General features: G+C 49.9%; 8 non-coding genes across 8 annotated transcripts; all 8 read left to right on the top strand.

Annotated features, from left to right (window-relative positions):
* The first annotated feature begins 1,455 nt into the window (after positions 1-1,455).
* On the top strand, positions 1,456-1,538 carry Trnal-uaa (transfer RNA leucine (anticodon UAA)). The gene has a single exon. It is a non-coding gene; the product is annotated as a tRNA-Leu (tRNA).
* Positions 1,539-3,332: 1,794 nt separating this feature from the next.
* On the top strand, positions 3,333-3,416 carry Trnal-uaa (transfer RNA leucine (anticodon UAA)). The gene has a single exon. It is a non-coding gene; the product is annotated as a tRNA-Leu (tRNA).
* A 1,794-nt stretch (positions 3,417-5,210) lies between these two features.
* On the top strand, positions 5,211-5,294 carry Trnal-uaa (transfer RNA leucine (anticodon UAA)). The gene has a single exon. It is a non-coding gene; the product is annotated as a tRNA-Leu (tRNA).
* Positions 5,295-7,088: 1,794 nt separating this feature from the next.
* Trnal-uaa (transfer RNA leucine (anticodon UAA)) lies at positions 7,089-7,172 on the top strand. Its single transcript has one exon. It is a non-coding gene; the product is annotated as a tRNA-Leu (tRNA).
* A 1,794-nt stretch (positions 7,173-8,966) lies between these two features.
* Positions 8,967-9,050, top strand: Trnal-uaa (transfer RNA leucine (anticodon UAA)). The gene has a single exon. It is a non-coding gene; the product is annotated as a tRNA-Leu (tRNA).
* A 3,674-nt stretch (positions 9,051-12,724) lies between these two features.
* Positions 12,725-12,808, top strand: Trnal-uaa (transfer RNA leucine (anticodon UAA)). The gene has a single exon. It is a non-coding gene; the product is annotated as a tRNA-Leu (tRNA).
* Positions 12,809-14,602: 1,794 nt separating this feature from the next.
* Trnal-uaa (transfer RNA leucine (anticodon UAA)) lies at positions 14,603-14,686 on the top strand. The gene has a single exon. It is a non-coding gene; the product is annotated as a tRNA-Leu (tRNA).
* A 3,674-nt stretch (positions 14,687-18,360) lies between these two features.
* On the top strand, positions 18,361-18,445 carry Trnal-uaa (transfer RNA leucine (anticodon UAA)). Its single transcript has one exon. It is a non-coding gene; the product is annotated as a tRNA-Leu (tRNA).
* Positions 18,446-19,021: the final 576 nt, after the last annotated feature.

Genomic DNA, 19,021 nt, shown 5'->3' with positions numbered 1-19,021 from the left:
AGCTCACTAAGTTAGTGTGTCATGCTAACAACGGTAAGGCAAGGGGTAGAACCCACCAAGGGCTATTCCATATTGCTTCCCTAAAAGGCAGTGCGAGAGACTGCCAGGCAAATCCCAAGTGATCTGTACAAGGACTAAGATGTCCGCACGTCTGGAAACGTTCTCGCCGACTTGTGGGCCACGCTGACGACACGGGTTCTCGTCCGATCACCGAAGTTAAGCAGCGTTTTTGCGTGCTTAGTACACGAATCGGTGGCTAACTAGGAAGTCTGCGTGCTGTTGGATTCTTTAATTTTGCCTTTTCCCTTAGTTTTCTGTGTGGTTGCGCTGTAATGATACGGTCCAGCACGCTGACCCCTCTCTTGCCTCTCGGGACCCAAATTCGCGCGCGAACCTGCGGCCACAGTCAAATGAAAGGGTCCGTTGTGTGTTTGTCGAGTTGGTCTCTCCCAGTCGTTTCTAGCGCCTGTCCTCTACATATACGCCCATTTGCAAGCGTCAGCTTTCGCGTCAGCCGAGCAAAGTCGAGACAAGTCGACACATGGGGACACACGATGCTGTGAATCGCAATCCGCACTAGCCTACGCGGAGCGGGACGAGGGGCGAAGGAAAATCACTCGTAACACGACAGTTCGGAAATTCGACGATCGCGAGCGTTGGAAACACTCTCCTGAGTAAAGAAGACAACTTCCGTGCGGTGTCCGGGTTTCGAACCCGGATCAGCTACTTGGGAAGCAACCATGCTGACCGACACACCACCACCGCCTTCTGCTACGCGCTGATGGCGCCGTGGTGTGTCGCCTTCCCTCCTGGCGCCAGAGGCCGAAGGCAATCTCGCTGTAGGCGCTCAACGCCGAGTGGAAGGCGAGCACATCTGAACCCGTTTTCCTGGTGCTGCTAGGGCCATATACTGTAACTGAGTGCAGAACTAACTTTTACTGAAGAATCTGCCCTTTAATGCACATCAGGGCGAACACGAAATTTCTAATATGAAGTACTCACTGACGATCCAAAGACGTTTCAGTATGTACGCGTCGGTACCACCGGGGCAGTGCCTAAGTATTGTAAAGTGAAGGTCGACAGTTTGAGCCTCACAGGAAGTATTTCATTGGCTTCCCACGAGTGCGTAATGCACAGCGTGGCTGTTGCTAGGAAACGGCCTTATTTGCCGTTCGTTAATATCTAGTTTTCTTTGCATCGATGTGAAAATGTTCCTATTACTAAATACAGTTTTGCTAGTTACAGTTCAAACTGGAAACGACGGAAGAAAGCGGTCCAACGCGCCACATTGGTTCCCGAAAGGAAGGGTGCATTTCCTACGCCACGTCTGACATTGCGTTTTCAATATTCTAAAACTGACATAATTCCATCCTACCGAAAAAAGAAACAGATTTCGCAGTGAGGTTCTTTGAGATATTGCTACAGATGGAAGTCTCTGGAGTCCTTGCCTCGCACGTCAGATTGGCCGAGCGGTCTAAGGCGCCAGATTTAAGCTCTGGTTCCCGTAAGGGAGCGTGGTTCGAACCCCACATCTGACAATGCATTTTAAACATTCTGAAACTAACATACTCCCTAGATCTTACAGAACAAGTAAATTACGCAGAAACACGCCATGCAGATTTTACTAGAGACGACAGTGACAGCCCGAGCGGTCGAAAAGAAATAGCGGAACATACTTTTCCTGTGTCGAGGTTTAGCTCTTCTCACGGACGTTTCCGTTGTTGTTGTTGTGTTGTGGCTCTGGGTTCCAAACGACAGCGAGAAAACCTCAACAGCAACACATACGTGTTTAAATGAATCGTAGGGCCTTAATAAAGATAGATGAAACGGTGGCTCAGGTGCTGGAGTTCTGAAGCGGTCGTATTGTGTGGGCAGTGAGCTCACTAAGTTAGTGTGTCATGCTAACAACGGTAAGGCAAGGGGTAGAACCCACCAAGGGCTATTCCATATTGCTTCCCTAAAAGGCAGTGCGAGAGACTGCCAGGCAAATCCCAAGTGATCTGTACAAGGACTAAGATGTCCGCACGTCTGGAAACGTTCTCGCCGACTTGTGGGCCACGCTGACGACACGGGTTCTCGTCCGATCACCGAAGTTAAGCAGCGTTTTTGCGTGCTTAGTACACGAATCGGTGGCTAACTAGGAAGTCTGCGTGCTGTTGGATTCTTTAATTTTGCCTTTTCCCTTAGTTTTCTGTGTGGTTGCGCTGTAATGATACGGTCCAGCACGCTGACCCCTCTCTTGCCTCTCGGGACCCAAATTCGCGCGCGAACCTGCGGCCACAGTCAAATGAAAGGGTCCGTTGTGTGTTTGTCGAGTTGGTCTCTCCCAGTCGTTTCTAGCGCCTGTCCTCTACATATACGCCCATTTGCAAGCGTCAGCTTTCGCGTCAGCCGAGCAAAGTCGAGACAAGTCGACACATGGGGACACACGATGCTGTGAATCGCAATCCGCACTAGCCTACGCGGAGCGGGACGAGGGGCGAAGGAAAATCACTCGTAACACGACAGTTCGGAAATTCGACGATCGCGAGCGTTGGAAACACTCTCCTGAGTAAAGAAGACAACTTCCGTGCGGTGTCCGGGTTTCGAACCCGGATCAGCTACTTGGGAAGCAACCATGCTGACCGACACACCACCACCGCCTTCTGCTACGCGCTGATGGCGCCGTGGTGTGTCGCCTTCCCTCCTGGCGCCAGAGGCCGAAGGCAATCTCGCTGTAGGCGCTCAACGCCGAGTGGAAGGCGAGCACATCTGAACCCGTTTTCCTGGTGCTGCTAGGGCCATATACTGTAACTGAGTGCAGAACTAACTTTTACTGAAGAATCTGCCCTTTAATGCACATCAGGGCGAACACGAAATTTCTAATATGAAGTACTCACTGACGATCCAAAGACGTTTCAGTATGTACGCGTCGGTACCACCGGGGCAGTGCCTAAGTATTGTAAAGTGAAGGTCGACAGTTTGAGCCTCACAGGAAGTATTTCATTGGCTTCCCACGAGTGCGTAATGCACAGCGTGGCTGTTGCTAGGAAACGGCCTTATTTGCCGTTCGTTAATATCTAGTTTTCTTTGCATCGATGTGAAAATGTTCCTATTACTAAATACAGTTTTGCTAGTTACAGTTCAAACTGGAAACGACGGAAGAAAGCGGTCCAACGCGCCACATTGGTTCCCGAAAGGAAGGGTGCATTTCCTACGCCACGTCTGACATTGCGTTTTCAATATTCTAAAACTGACATAATTCCATCCTACCGAAAAAAGAAACAGATTTCGCAGTGAGGTTCTTTGAGATATTGCTACAGATGGAAGTCTCTGGAGTCCTTGCCTCGCACGTCAGATTGGCCGAGCGGTCTAAGGCGCCAGATTTAAGCTCTGGTTCCCGTAAGGGAGCGTGGGTTCGAACCCCACATCTGACAATGCATTTTAAACATTCTGAAACTAACATACTCCCTAGATCTTACAGAACAAGTAAATTACGCAGAAACACGCCATGCAGATTTTACTAGAGACGACAGTGACAGCCCGAGCGGTCGAAAAGAAATAGCGGAACATACTTTTCCTGTGTCGAGGTTTAGCTCTTCTCACGGACGTTTCCGTTGTTGTTGTTGTGTTGTGGCTCTGGGTTCCAAACGACAGCGAGAAAACCTCAACAGCAACACATACGTGTTTAAATGAATCGTAGGGCCTTAATAAAGATAGATGAAACGGTGGCTCAGGTGCTGGAGTTCTGAAGCGGTCGTATTGTGTGGGCAGTGAGCTCACTAAGTTAGTGTGTCATGCTAACAACGGTAAGGCAAGGGGTAGAACCCACCAAGGGCTATTCCATATTGCTTCCCTAAAAGGCAGTGCGAGAGACTGCCAGGCAAATCCCAAGTGATCTGTACAAGGACTAAGATGTCCGCACGTCTGGAAACGTTCTCGCCGACTTGTGGGCCACGCTGACGACACGGGTTCTCGTCCGATCACCGAAGTTAAGCAGCGTTTTTGCGTGCTTAGTACACGAATCGGTGGCTAACTAGGAAGTCTGCGTGCTGTTGGATTCTTTAATTTTGCCTTTTCCCTTAGTTTTCTGTGTGGTTGCGCTGTAATGATACGGTCCAGCACGCTGACCCCTCTCTTGCCTCTCGGGACCCAAATTCGCGCGCGAACCTGCGGCCACAGTCAAATGAAAGGGTCCGTTGTGTGTTTGTCGAGTTGGTCTCTCCCAGTCGTTTCTAGCGCCTGTCCTCTACATATACGCCCATTTGCAAGCGTCAGCTTTCGCGTCAGCCGAGCAAAGTCGAGACAAGTCGACACATGGGGACACACGATGCTGTGAATCGCAATCCGCACTAGCCTACGCGGAGCGGGACGAGGGGCGAAGGAAAATCACTCGTAACACGACAGTTCGGAAATTCGACGATCGCGAGCGTTGGAAACACTCTCCTGAGTAAAGAAGACAACTTCCGTGCGGTGTCCGGGTTTCGAACCCGGATCAGCTACTTGGGAAGCAACCATGCTGACCGACACACCACCACCGCCTTCTGCTACGCGCTGATGGCGCCGTGGTGTGTCGCCTTCCCTCCTGGCGCCAGAGGCCGAAGGCAATCTCGCTGTAGGCGCTCAACGCCGAGTGGAAGGCGAGCACATCTGAACCCGTTTTCCTGGTGCTGCTAGGGCCATATACTGTAACTGAGTGCAGAACTAACTTTTACTGAAGAATCTGCCCTTTAATGCACATCAGGGCGAACACGAAATTTCTAATATGAAGTACTCACTGACGATCCAAAGACGTTTCAGTATGTACGCGTCGGTACCACCGGGGCAGTGCCTAAGTATTGTAAAGTGAAGGTCGACAGTTTGAGCCTCACAGGAAGTATTTCATTGGCTTCCCACGAGTGCGTAATGCACAGCGTGGCTGTTGCTAGGAAACGGCCTTATTTGCCGTTCGTTAATATCTAGTTTTCTTTGCATCGATGTGAAAATGTTCCTATTACTAAATACAGTTTTGCTAGTTACAGTTCAAACTGGAAACGACGGAAGAAAGCGGTCCAACGCGCCACATTGGTTCCCGAAAGGAAGGGTGCATTTCCTACGCCACGTCTGACATTGCGTTTTCAATATTCTAAAACTGACATAATTCCATCCTACCGAAAAAAGAAACAGATTTCGCAGTGAGGTTCTTTGAGATATTGCTACAGATGGAAGTCTCTGGAGTCCTTGCCTCGCACGTCAGATTGGCCGAGCGGTCTAAGGCGCCAGATTTAAGCTCTGGTTCCCGTAAGGGAGCGTGGGTTCGAACCCCACATCTGACAATGCATTTTAAACATTCTGAAACTAACATACTCCCTAGATCTTACAGAACAAGTAAATTACGCAGAAACACGCCATGCAGATTTTACTAGAGACGACAGTGACAGCCCGAGCGGTCGAAAAGAAATAGCGGAACATACTTTTCCTGTGTCGAGGTTTAGCTCTTCTCACGGACGTTTCCGTTGTTGTTGTTGTGTTGTGGCTCTGGGTTCCAAACGACAGCGAGAAAACCTCAACAGCAACACATACGTGTTTAAATGAATCGTAGGGCCTTAATAAAGATAGATGAAACGGTGGCTCAGGTGCTGGAGTTCTGAAGCGGTCGTATTGTGTGGGCAGTGAGCTCACTAAGTTAGTGTGTCATGCTAACAACGGTAAGGCAAGGGGTAGAACCCACCAAGGGCTATTCCATATTGCTTCCCTAAAAGGCAGTGCGAGAGACTGCCAGGCAAATCCCAAGTGATCTGTACAAGGACTAAGATGTCCGCACGTCTGGAAACGTTCTCGCCGACTTGTGGGCCACGCTGACGACACGGGTTCTCGTCCGATCACCGAAGTTAAGCAGCGTTTTTGCGTGCTTAGTACACGAATCGGTGGCTAACTAGGAAGTCTGCGTGCTGTTGGATTCTTTAATTTTGCCTTTTCCCTTAGTTTTCTGTGTGGTTGCGCTGTAATGATACGGTCCAGCACGCTGACCCCTCTCTTGCCTCTCGGGACCCAAATTCGCGCGCGAACCTGCGGCCACAGTCAAATGAAAGGGTCCGTTGTGTGTTTGTCGAGTTGGTCTCTCCCAGTCGTTTCTAGCGCCTGTCCTCTACATATACGCCCATTTGCAAGCGTCAGCTTTCGCGTCAGCCGAGCAAAGTCGAGACAAGTCGACACATGGGGACACACGATGCTGTGAATCGCAATCCGCACTAGCCTACGCGGAGCGGGACGAGGGGCGAAGGAAAATCACTCGTAACACGACAGTTCGGAAATTCGACGATCGCGAGCGTTGGAAACACTCTCCTGAGTAAAGAAGACAACTTCCGTGCGGTGTCCGGGTTTCGAACCCGGATCAGCTACTTGGGAAGCAACCATGCTGACCGACACACCACCACCGCCTTCTGCTACGCGCTGATGGCGCCGTGGTGTGTCGCCTTCCCTCCTGGCGCCAGAGGCCGAAGGCAATCTCGCTGTAGGCGCTCAACGCCGAGTGGAAGGCGAGCACATCTGAACCCGTTTTCCTGGTGCTGCTAGGGCCATATACTGTAACTGAGTGCAGAACTAACTTTTACTGAAGAATCTGCCCTTTAATGCACATCAGGGCGAACACGAAATTTCTAATATGAAGTACTCACTGACGATCCAAAGACGTTTCAGTATGTACGCGTCGGTACCACCGGGGCAGTGCCTAAGTATTGTAAAGTGAAGGTCGACAGTTTGAGCCTCACAGGAAGTATTTCATTGGCTTCCCACGAGTGCGTAATGCACAGCGTGGCTGTTGCTAGGAAACGGCCTTATTTGCCGTTCGTTAATATCTAGTTTTCTTTGCATCGATGTGAAAATGTTCCTATTACTAAATACAGTTTTGCTAGTTACAGTTCAAACTGGAAACGACGGAAGAAAGCGGTCCAACGCGCCACATTGGTTCCCGAAAGGAAGGGTGCATTTCCTACGCCACGTCTGACATTGCGTTTTCAATATTCTAAAACTGACATAATTCCATCCTACCGAAAAAAGAAACAGATTTCGCAGTGAGGTTCTTTGAGATATTGCTACAGATGGAAGTCTCTGGAGTCCTTGCCTCGCACGTCAGATTGGCCGAGCGGTCTAAGGCGCCAGATTTAAGCTCTGGTTCCCGTAAGGGAGCGTGGGTTCGAACCCCACATCTGACAATGCATTTTAAACATTCTGAAACTAACATACTCCCTAGATCTTACAGAACAAGTAAATTACGCAGAAACACGCCATGCAGATTTTACTAGAGACGACAGTGACAGCCCGAGCGGTCGAAAAGAAATAGCGGAACATACTTTTCCTGTGTCGAGGTTTAGCTCTTCTCACGGACGTTTCCGTTGTTGTTGTTGTGTTGTGGCTCTGGGTTCCAAACGACAGCGAGAAAACCTCAACAGCAACACATACGTGTTTAAATGAATCGTAGGGCCTTAATAAAGATAGATGAAACGGTGGCTCAGGTGCTGGAGTTCTGAAGCGGTCGTATTGTGTGGGCAGTGAGCTCACTAAGTTAGTGTGTCATGCTAACAACGGTAAGGCAAGGGGTAGAACCCACCAAGGGCTATTCCATATTGCTTCCCTAAAAGGCAGTGCGAGAGACTGCCAGGCAAATCCCAAGTGATCTGTACAAGGACTAAGATGTCCGCACGTCTGGAAACGTTCTCGCCGACTTGTGGGCCACGCTGACGACACGGGTTCTCGTCCGATCACCGAAGTTAAGCAGCGTTTTTGCGTGCTTAGTACACGAATCGGTGGCTAACTAGGAAGTCTGCGTGCTGTTGGATTCTTTAATTTTGCCTTTTCCCTTAGTTTTCTGTGTGGTTGCGCTGTAATGATACGGTCCAGCACGCTGACCCCTCTCTTGCCTCTCGGGACCCAAATTCGCGCGCGAACCTGCGGCCACAGTCAAATGAAAGGGTCCGTTGTGTGTTTGTCGAGTTGGTCTCTCCCAGTCGTTTCTAGCGCCTGTCCTCTACATATACGCCCATTTGCAAGCGTCAGCTTTCGCGTCAGCCGAGCAAAGTCGAGACAAGTCGACACATGGGGACACACGATGCTGTGAATCGCAATCCGCACTAGCCTACGCGGAGCGGGACGAGGGGCGAAGGAAAATCACTCGTAACACGACAGTTCGGAAATTCGACGATCGCGAGCGTTGGAAACACTCTCCTGAGTAAAGAAGACAACTTCCGTGCGGTGTCCGGGTTTCGAACCCGGATCAGCTACTTGGGAAGCAACCATGCTGACCGACACACCACCACCGCCTTCTGCTACGCGCTGATGGCGCCGTGGTGTGTCGCCTTCCCTCCTGGCGCCAGAGGCCGAAGGCAATCTCGCTGTAGGCGCTCAACGCCGAGTGGAAGGCGAGCACATCTGAACCCGTTTTCCTGGTGCTGCTAGGGCCATATACTGTAACTGAGTGCAGAACTAACTTTTACTGAAGAATCTGCCCTTTAATGCACATCAGGGCGAACACGAAATTTCTAATATGAAGTACTCACTGACGATCCAAAGACGTTTCAGTATGTACGCGTCGGTACCACCGGGGCAGTGCCTAAGTATTGTAAAGTGAAGGTCGACAGTTTGAGCCTCACAGGAAGTATTTCATTGGCTTCCCACGAGTGCGTAATGCACAGCGTGGCTGTTGCTAGGAAACGGCCTTATTTGCCGTTCGTTAATATCTAGTTTTCTTTGCATCGATGTGAAAATGTTCCTATTACTAAATACAGTTTTGCTAGTTACAGTTCAAACTGGAAACGACGGAAGAAAGCGGTCCAACGCGCCACATTGGTTCCCGAAAGGAAGGGTGCATTTCCTACGCCACGTCTGACATTGCGTTTTCAATATTCTAAAACTGACATAATTCCATCCTACCGAAAAAAGAAACAGATTTCGCAGTGAGGTTCTTTGAGATATTGCTACAGATGGAAGTCTCTGGAGTCCTTGCCTCGCACGTCAGATTGGCCGAGCGGTCTAAGGCGCCAGATTTAAGCTCTGGTTCCCGTAAGGGAGCGTGGGTTCGAACCCCACATCTGACAATGCATTTTAAACATTCTGAAACTAACATACTCCCTAGATCTTACAGAACAAGTAAATTACGCAGAAACACGCCATGCAGATTTTACTAGAGACGACAGTGACAGCCCGAGCGGTCGAAAAGAAATAGCGGAACATACTTTTCCTGTGTCGAGGTTTAGCTCTTCTCACGGACGTTTCCGTTGTTGTTGTTGTGTTGTGGCTCTGGGTTCCAAACGACAGCGAGAAAACCTCAACAGCAACACATACGTGTTTAAATGAATCGTAGGGCCTTAATAAAGATAGATGAAACGGTGGCTCAGGTGCTGGAGTTCTGAAGCGGTCGTATTGTGTGGGCAGTGAGCTCACTAAGTTAGTGTGTCATGCTAACAACGGTAAGGCAAGGGGTAGAACCCACCAAGGGCTATTCCATATTGCTTCCCTAAAAGGCAGTGCGAGAGACTGCCAGGCAAATCCCAAGTGATCTGTACAAGGACTAAGATGTCCGCACGTCTGGAAACGTTCTCGCCGACTTGTGGGCCACGCTGACGACACGGGTTCTCGTCCGATCACCGAAGTTAAGCAGCGTTTTTGCGTGCTTAGTACACGAATCGGTGGCTAACTAGGAAGTCTGCGTGCTGTTGGATTCTTTAATTTTGCCTTTTCCCTTAGTTTTCTGTGTGGTTGCGCTGTAATGATACGGTCTAGCACGCTGACCCCTCTCTTGCCTCTCGGGACCCAAATTCGCGCGCGAACCTGCGGCCACAGTCAAATGAAAGGGTCCGTTGTGTGTTTGTCGAGTTGGTCTCTCCCAGTCGTTTCTAGCGCCTGTCCTCTACATATACGCCCATTTGCAAGCGTCAGCTTTCGCGTCAGCCGAGCAAAGTCGAGACAAGTCGACACATGGGGACACACGATGCTGTGAATCGCAATCCGCACTAGCCTACGCGGAGCGGGACGAGGGGCGAAGGAAAATCACTCGTAACACGACAGTTCGGAAATTCGACGATCGCGAGCGTTGGAAACACTCTCCTGAGTAAAGAAGACAACTTCCGTGCGGTGTCCGGGTTTCGAACCCGGATCAGCTACTTGGGAAGCAACCATGCTGACCGACACACCACCACCGCCTTCTGCTACGCGCTGATGGCGCCGTGGTGTGTCGCCTTCCCTCCTGGCGCCAGAGGCCGAAGGCAATCTCGCTGTAGGCGCTCAACGCCGAGTGGAAGGCGAGCACATCTGAACCCGTTTTCCTGGTGCTGCTAGGGCCATATACTGTAACTGAGTGCAGAACTAACTTTTACTGAAGAATCTGCCCTTTAATGCACATCAGGGCGAACACGTAATTTCTAATATGAAGTACTCACTGACGATCCAAAGACGTTTCAGTATGTACGCGTCGGTACCACCGGGGCAGTGCCTAAGTATTGTAAAGTGAAGGTCGACAGTTTGAGCCTCACAGGAAGTATTTCATTGGCTTCCCACGAGTGCGTAATGCACAGCGTGGCTGATGCTAGGAAACGGCCTTATTTGCCGTTCGTTAATATCTAGTTTTCTTTGCATCGATGTGAAAATGTTCCTATTACTAAATACAGTTTTGCTAGTTACAGTTCAAACTGGAAACGACGGAAGAATGCGGTCCAACGCGCCACATTGGTTCCCGAAAGGGAGGGTGCATTTCCTACGCCACGTGTGACATTGCGTTTTCAATATTCTAAAACTGACATAATTCCATCCTACCGAAAAAAGAAACAGATTTCGCAGTGAGGTTCTTTGAGATATTGCTACAGATGGAAGTCTCTGGAGTCCTTGCCTCGCACGTTAGATTGGCCGAGCGGTCTAAGGCGCCAGCTGTAAGCTCTGGTTTCCCATAAGGGAGCGTGGGTTCGAACCCCACATCTGACAATGCATTTTAAACATTCTGAAACTAACATACTCCCTTGATCTTACAGAACAAGTAAATTACGCAGAAACACGCCATGCAGATTTTACTAGAGACGACAGTGACAGCCCGAGCGGTCGAAAAGAAATAGCGGAACATACTTTTCCTGTGTCGAGGTTTAGCTCTTCTCACGGACGTTTCCGTTGTTGTTGTTGTGTTGTGGCTCTGGGTTCCAAACGACAGCGAGAAAACCTCAACAGCAACACATACGTGTTTAAATGAATCGTAGGGCCTTAATAAAGATAGATGAAACGGTGGCTCAGGTGCTGGAGTTCTGAAGCGGTCGTATTGTGTGGGCAGTGAGCTCACTAAGTTAGTGTGTCATGCTAACAACGGTAAGGCTATGGGTTAGAACTCACCAAGGGCTATTCCATATTGCTTCCCTAAAAGGCAGTGCGAGAGACTGCCAGGCAAATCCCAAGTGATCTGTACAAGGACTAAGATGTCCGCACGTCTGGAAACGTTCTCGCCGACTTGTGGGCCACGCTGACGACACGGGTTCTCGTCCGATCACCGAAGTTAAGCAGCGTTTTTGCGTGCTTAGTACACGAATCGGTGGCTAACTAGGAAGTCTGCGTGCTGTTGGATTCTTTAATTTTGCCTTTTCCCTTAGTTTTCTGTGTGGTTGCGCTGTAATGATACGGTCCAGCACGCTGACCCCTCTCTTGCCTCTCGGGACCCAAATTCGCGCGCGAACCTGCGGCCACAGTCAAATGAAAGGGTCCGTTGTGTGTTTGTCGAGTTGGTCTCTCCCAGTCGTTTCTAGCGCCTGTCCTCTACATATACGCCCATTTGCAAGCGTCAGCTTTCGCGTCAGCCGAGCAAAGTCGAGACAAGTCGACACATGGGGACACACGATGCTGTGAATCGCAATCCGCACTAGCCTACGCGGAGCGGGACGAGGGGCGAAGGAAAATCACTCGTAACACGACAGTTCGGAAATTCGACGATCGCGAGCGTTGGAAACACTCTCCTGAGTAAAGAAGACAACTTCCGTGCGGTGTCCGGGTTTCGAACCCGGATCAGCTACTTGGGAAGCAACCATGCTGACCGACACACCACCACCGCCTTCTGCTACGCGCTGATGGCGCCGTGGTGTGTCGCCTTCCCTCCTGGCGCCAGAGGCCGAAGGCAATCTCGCTGTAGGCGCTCAACGCCGAGTGGAAGGCGAGCACATCTGAACCCGTTTTCCTGGTGCTGCTAGGGCCATATACTGTAACTGAGTGCAGAACTAACTTTTACTGAAGAATCTGCCCTTTAATGCACATCAGGGCGAACACGAAATTTCTAATATGAAGTACTCACTGACGATCCAAAGACGTTTCAGTATGTACGCGTCGGTACCACCGGGGCAGTGCCTAAGTATTGTAAAGTGAAGGTCGACAGTTTGAGCCTCACAGGAAGTATTTCATTGGCTTCCCACGAGTGCGTAATGCACAGCGTGGCTGTTGCTAGGAAACGGCCTTATTTGCCGTTCGTTAATATCTAGTTTTCTTTGCATCGATGTGAAAATGTTCCTATTACTAAATACAGTTTTGCTAGTTACAGTTCAAACTGGAAACGACGGAAGAAAGCGGTCCAACGCGCCACATTGGTTCCCGAAAGGAAGGGTGCATTTCCTACGCCACGTCTGACATTGCGTTTTCAATATTCTAAAACTGACATAATTCCATCCTACCGAAAAAAGAAACAGATTTCGCAGTGAGGTTCTTTGAGATATTGCTACAGATGGAAGTCTCTGGAGTCCTTGCCTCGCACGTCAGATTGGCCGAGCGGTCTAAGGCGCCAGATTTAAGCTCTGGTTCCCGTAAGGGAGCGTGGGTTCGAACCCCACATCTGACAATGCATTTTAAACATTCTGAAACTAACATACTCCCTAGATCTTACAGAACAAGTAAATTACGCAGAAACACGCCATGCAGATTTTACTAGAGACGACAGTGACAGCCCGAGCGGTCGAAAAGAAATAGCGGAACATACTTTTCCTGTGTCGAGGTTTAGCTCTTCTCACGGACGTTTCCGTTGTTGTTGTTGTGTTGTGGCTCTGGGTTCCAAACGACAGCGAGAAAACCTCAACAGCAACACATACGTGTTTAAATGAATCGTAGGGCCTTAATAAAGATAGATGAAACGGTGGCTCAGGTGCTGGAGTTCTGAAGCGGTCGTATTGTGTGGGCAGTGAGCTCACTAAGTTAGTGTGTCATGCTAACAACGGTAAGGCAAGGGGTAGAACCCACCAAGGGCTATTCCATATTGCTTCCCTAAAAGGCAGTGCGAGAGACTGCCAGGCAAATCCCAAGTGATCTGTACAAGGACTAAGATGTCCGCACGTCTGGAAACGTTCTCGCCGACTTGTGGGCCACGCTGACGACACGGGTTCTCGTCCGATCACCGAAGTTAAGCAGCGTTTTTGCGTGCTTAGTACACGAATCGGTGGCTAACTAGGAAGTCTGCGTGCTGTTGGATTCTTTAATTTTGCCTTTTCCCTTAGTTTTCTGTGTGGTTGCGCTGTAATGATACGGTCCAGCACGCTGACCCCTCTCTTGCCTCTCGGGACCCAAATTCGCGCGCGAACCTGCGGCCACAGTCAAATGAAAGGGTCCGTTGTGTGTTTGTCGAGTTGGTCTCTCCCAGTCGTTTCTAGCGCCTGTCCTCTACATATACGCCCATTTGCAAGCGTCAGCTTTCGCGTCAGCCGAGCAAAGTCGAGACAAGTCGACACATGGGGACACACGATGCTGTGAATCGCAATCCGCACTAGCCTACGCGGAGCGGGACGAGGGGCGAAGGAAAATCACTCGTAACACGACAGTTCGGAAATTCGACGATCGCGAGCGTTGGAAACACTCTCCTGAGTAAAGAAGACAACTTCCGTGCGGTGTCCGGGTTTCGAACCCGGATCAGCTACTTGGGAAGCAACCATGCTGACCGACACACCACCACCGCCTTCTGCTACGCGCTGATGGCGCCGTGGTGTGTCGCCTTCCCTCCTGGCGCCAGAGGCCGAAGGCAATCTCGCTGTAGGCGCTCAACGCCGAGTGGAAGGCGAGCACATCTGAACCCGTTTTCCTGGTGCTGCTAGGGCCATATACTGTAACTGAGTGCAGAACTAACTTTTACTGAAGAATCTGCCCTTTAATGCACATCAGGGCGAACACGAAATTTCTAATATGAAGTACTCACTGACGATCCAAAGACGTTTCAGTATGTACGCGTCGGTACCACCGGGGCAGTGCCTAAGTATTGTAAAGTGAAGGTCGACAGTTTGAGCCTCACAGGAAGTATTTCATTGGCTTCCCACGAGTGCGTAATGCACAGCGTGGCTGTTGCTAGGAAACGGCCTTATTTGCCGTTCGTTAATATCTAGTTTTCTTTGCATCGATGTGAAAATGTTCCTATTACTAAATACAGTTTTGCTAGTTACAGTTCAAACTGGAAACGACGGAAGAAAGCGGTCCAACGCGCCACATTGGTTCCCGAAAGGAAGGGTGCATTTCCTACGCCACGTCTGACATTGCGTTTTCAATATTCTAAAACTGACATAATTCCATCCTACCGAAAAAAGAAACAGATTTCGCAGTGAGGTTCTTTGAGATATTGCTACAGATGGAAGTCTCTGGAGTCCTTGCCTCGCACGTCAGATTGGCCGAGCGGTCTAAGGCGCCAGATTTAAGCTCTGGTTCCCGTAAGGGAGCGTGGGTTCGAACCCCACATCTGACAATGCATTTTAAACATTCTGAAACTAACATACTCCCTAGATCTTACAGAACAAGTAAATTACGCAGAAACACGCCATGCAGATTTTACTAGAGACGACAGTGACAGCCCGAGCGGTCGAAAAGAAATAGCGGAACATACTTTTCCTGTGTCGAGGTTTAGCTCTTCTCACGGACGTTTCCGTTGTTGTTGTTGTGTTGTGGCTCTGGGTTCCAAACGACAGCGAGAAAACCTCAACAGCAACACATACGTGTTTAAATGAATCGTAGGGCCTTAATAAAGATAGATGAAACGGTGGCTCAGGTGCTGGAGTTCTGAAGCGGTCGTATTGTGTGGGCAGTGAGCTCACTAAGTTAGTGTGTCATGCTAACAACGGTAAGGCAAGGGGTAGAACCCACCAAGGGCTATTCCATATTGCTTCCCTAAAAGGCAGTGCGAGAGACTGCCAGGCAAATCCCAAGTGATCTGTACAAGGACTAAGATGTCCGCACGTCTGGAAACGTTCTCGCCGACTTGTGGGCCACGCTGACGACACGGGTTCTCGTCCGATCACCGAAGTTAAGCAGCGTTTTTGCGTGCTTAGTACACGAATCGGTGGCTAACTAGGAAGTCTGCGTGCTGTTGGATTCTTTAATTTTGCCTTTTCCCTTAGTTTTCTGTGTGGTTGCGCTGTAATGATACGGTCCAGCACGCTGACCCCTCTCTTGCCTCTCGGGACCCAAATTCGCGCGCGAACCTGCGGCCACAGTCAAATGAAAGGGTCCGTTGTGTGTTTGTCGAGTTGGTCTCTCCCAGTCGTTTCTAGCGCCTGTCCTCTACATATACGCCCATTTGCAAGCGTCAGCTTTCGCGTCAGCCGAGCAAAGTCGAGACAAGTCGACACATGGGGACACACGATGCTGTGAATCGCAATCCGCACTAGCCTACGCGGAGCGGGACGAGGGGCGAAGGAAAATCACTCGTAACACGACAGTTCGGAAATTCGACGATCGCGAGCGTTGGAAACACTCTCCTGAGTAAAGAAGACAACTTCCGTGCGGTGTCCGGGTTTCGAACCCGGATCAGCTACTTGGGAAGCAACCATGCTGACCGACACACCACCACCGCCTTCTGCTACGCGCTGATGGCGCCGTGGTGTGTCGCCTTCCCTCCTGGCGCCAGAGGCCGAAGGCAATCTCGCTGTAGGCGCTCAACGCCGAGTGGAAGGCGAGCACATCTGAACCCGTTTTCCTGGTGCTGCTAGGGCCATATACTGTAACTGAGTGCAGAACTAACTTTTACTGAAGAATCTGCCCTTTAATGCACATCAGGGCGAACACGTAATTTCTAATATGAAGTACTCACTGACGATCCAAAGACGTTTCAGTATGTACGCGTCGGTACCACCGGGGCAGTGCCTAAGTATTGTAAAGTGAAGGTCGACAGTTTGAGCCTCACAGGAAGTATTTCATTGGCTTCCCACGAGTGCGTAATGCACAGCGTGGCTGATGCTAGGAAACGGCCTTATTTGCCGTTCGTTAATATCTAGTTTTCTTTGCATCGATGTGAAAATGTTCCTATTACTAAATACAGTTTTGCTAGTTACAGTTCAAACTGGAAACGACGGAAGAATGCGGTCCAACGCGCCACATTGGTTCCCGAAAGGGAGGGTGCATTTCCTACGCCACGTGTGACATTGCGTTTTCAATATTCTAAAACTGACATAATTCCATCCTACCGAAAAAAGAAACAGATTTCGCAGTGAGGTTCTTTGAGATATTGCTACAGATGGAAGTCTCTGGAGTCCTTGCCTCGCACGTTAGATTGGCCGAGCGGTCTAAGGCGCCAGCTGTAAGCTCTGGTTTCCCATAAGGGAGCGTGGGTTCGAACCCCACATCTGACAATGCATTTTAAACATTCTGAAACTAACATACTCCCTTGATCTTACAGAACAAGTAAATTACGCAGAAACACGCCATGCAGATTTTACTAGAGACGACAGTGACAGCCCGAGCGGTCGAAAAGAAATAGCGGAACATACTTTTCCTGTGTCGAGGTTTAGCTCTTCTCACGGACGTTTCCGTTGTTGTTGTTGTGTTGTGGCTCTGGGTTCCAAACGACAGCGAGAAAACCTCAACAGCAACACATACGTGTTTAAATGAATCGTAGGGCCTTAATAAAGATAGATGAAACGGTGGCTCAGGTGCTGGAGTTCTGAAGCGGTCGTATTGTGTGGGCAGTGAGCTCACTAAGTTAGTGTGTCATGCTAACAACGGTAAGGGTATGGGTTAGAACTCACCAAGGGCTATTCCATATTGCTTCCCTAAAAGGCAGTGCGAGAGACTGCCAGGCAAATCCCAAGTGATCTGTACAAGGACTAAGATGTCCGCACGTCTGGAAACGTTCTCGCCGACTTGTGGGCCACGCTGACGACACGGGTTCTCGTCCGATCACCGAAGTTAAGCAGCGTTTTTGCGTGCTTAGTACACGAATCGGTGGCTAACTAGGAAGTCTGCGTGCTGTTGGATTCTTTAATTTTGCCTTTTCCCTTAGTTTTCTGTGTGGTTGCGCTGTAATGATACGGTCCAGCACGCTGACCCCTCTCTTGCCTCTCGGGACCCAAATTCGCGCGCGAACCTGCGGCCACAGTCAAATGAAAGGGTCCGTTGTGTGTTTGTCGAGTTGGTCTCTCCCAGTCGTTTCTAGCGCCTGTCCTCTACATATACGCCCATTTGCAAGCGTCAGCTTTCGCGTCAGCCGAGCAAAGTCGAGACAAGTCGACACATGGGGACACACGATGCTGTGAATCGCAATCCGCACTAGCCTACGCGGAGCGGGACGAGGGGCGAAGGAAAATCACTCGTAACACGACAGTTCGGAAATTCGACGATCGCGAGCGTTGGAAACACTCTCCTGAGTAAAGAAGACAACTTCCGTGCGGTGTCCGGGTTTCGAACCCGGATCAGCTACTTGGGAAGCAACCATGCTGACCGACACACCACCACCGCCTTCTGCTACGCGCTGATGGCGCCGTGGTGTGTCGCCTTCCCTCCTGGCGCCAGAGGCCGAAGGCAATCTCGCTGTAGGCGCTCAACGCCGAGTGGAAGGCGAGCACATCTGAACCCGTTTTCCTGGTGCTGCTAGGGCCATATACTGTAACTGAGTGCAGAACTAACTTTTACTGAAGAATCTGCCCTTTAATGCACATCAGGGCGAACACGTAATTTCTAATATGAAGTACTCACTGACGATCCAAAGACGTTTCAGTATGTACGCGTCGGTACCACCGGGGCAGTGCCTAAGTATTGTAAAGTGAAGGTCGACAGTTTGAGCCTCACAGGAAGTATTTCATTGGCTTCCCACGAGTGCGTAATGCACAGCGTGGCTGATGCTAGGAAACGGCCTTATTTGCCGTTCGTTAATATCTAGTTTTCTTTGCATCGATGTGAAAATGTTCCTATTACTAAATACAGTTTTGCTAGTTACAGTTCAAACTGGAAACGACGGAAGAAAGCGGTCCAACGCGCCACATTGGTTCCCGAAAGGAAGGGTGCATTTCCTACGCCACGTCTGACATTGCGTTTTCAATATTCTAAAACTGACATAATTCCATCCTACCGAAAAAAGAAACAGATTTCGCAGTGAGGTTCTTTGAGATATTGCTACAGATGGAAGTCTCTGGAGTCCTTGCCTCGCACGTCAGATTGGCCGAGCGGTCTAAGGCGCCAGCTGTAAGCTCTGGTTTCCCATAAGGGAGCGTGGGTTCGAACCCCACATCTGACAATGCATTTTAAACATTCTGAAACTAACATACTCCCTTGATCTTACAGAACAAGTAAATTACGCAGAAACACGCCATGCAGATTTTACTAGAGACGACAGTGACAGCCCGAGCGGTCGAAAAGAAATAGCGGAACATACTTTTCCTGTGTCGAGGTTTAGCTCTTCTCACGGACGTTTCCGTTGTTGTTGTTGTGTTGTGGCTCTGGGTTCCAAACGACAGCGAGAAAACCTCAACAGCAACACATACGTGTTTAAATGAATCGTAGGGCCTTAATAAAGATAGATGAAACGGTGGCTCAGGTGCTGGAGTTCTGAAGCGGTCGTATTGTGTGGGCAGTGAGCTCACTAAGTTAGTGTGTCATGCTAACAACGGTAAGGCTATGGGTTAGAACTCACCAAGGGCTATTCCATATTGCTTCCCTAAAAGGCAGTGCGAGAGACTGCCAGGCAAATCCCAAGTGATCTGTACAAGGACTAAGATGTCCGCACGTCTGGAAACGTTCTCGCCGACTTGTGGGCCACGCTGACGACACGGGTTCTCGTCCGATCACCGAAGTTAAGCAGCGTTTTTGCGTG

Source organism: Schistocerca nitens, chromosome 8 (genome assembly GCF_023898315.1).
Source record: "Schistocerca nitens isolate TAMUIC-IGC-003100 chromosome 8, iqSchNite1.1, whole genome shotgun sequence".
Taxonomy (NCBI): Eukaryota; Metazoa; Arthropoda; class Insecta; order Orthoptera; family Acrididae; genus Schistocerca; species Schistocerca nitens.
This window is presented reverse-complemented; position numbering and strand designations above follow the sequence as displayed.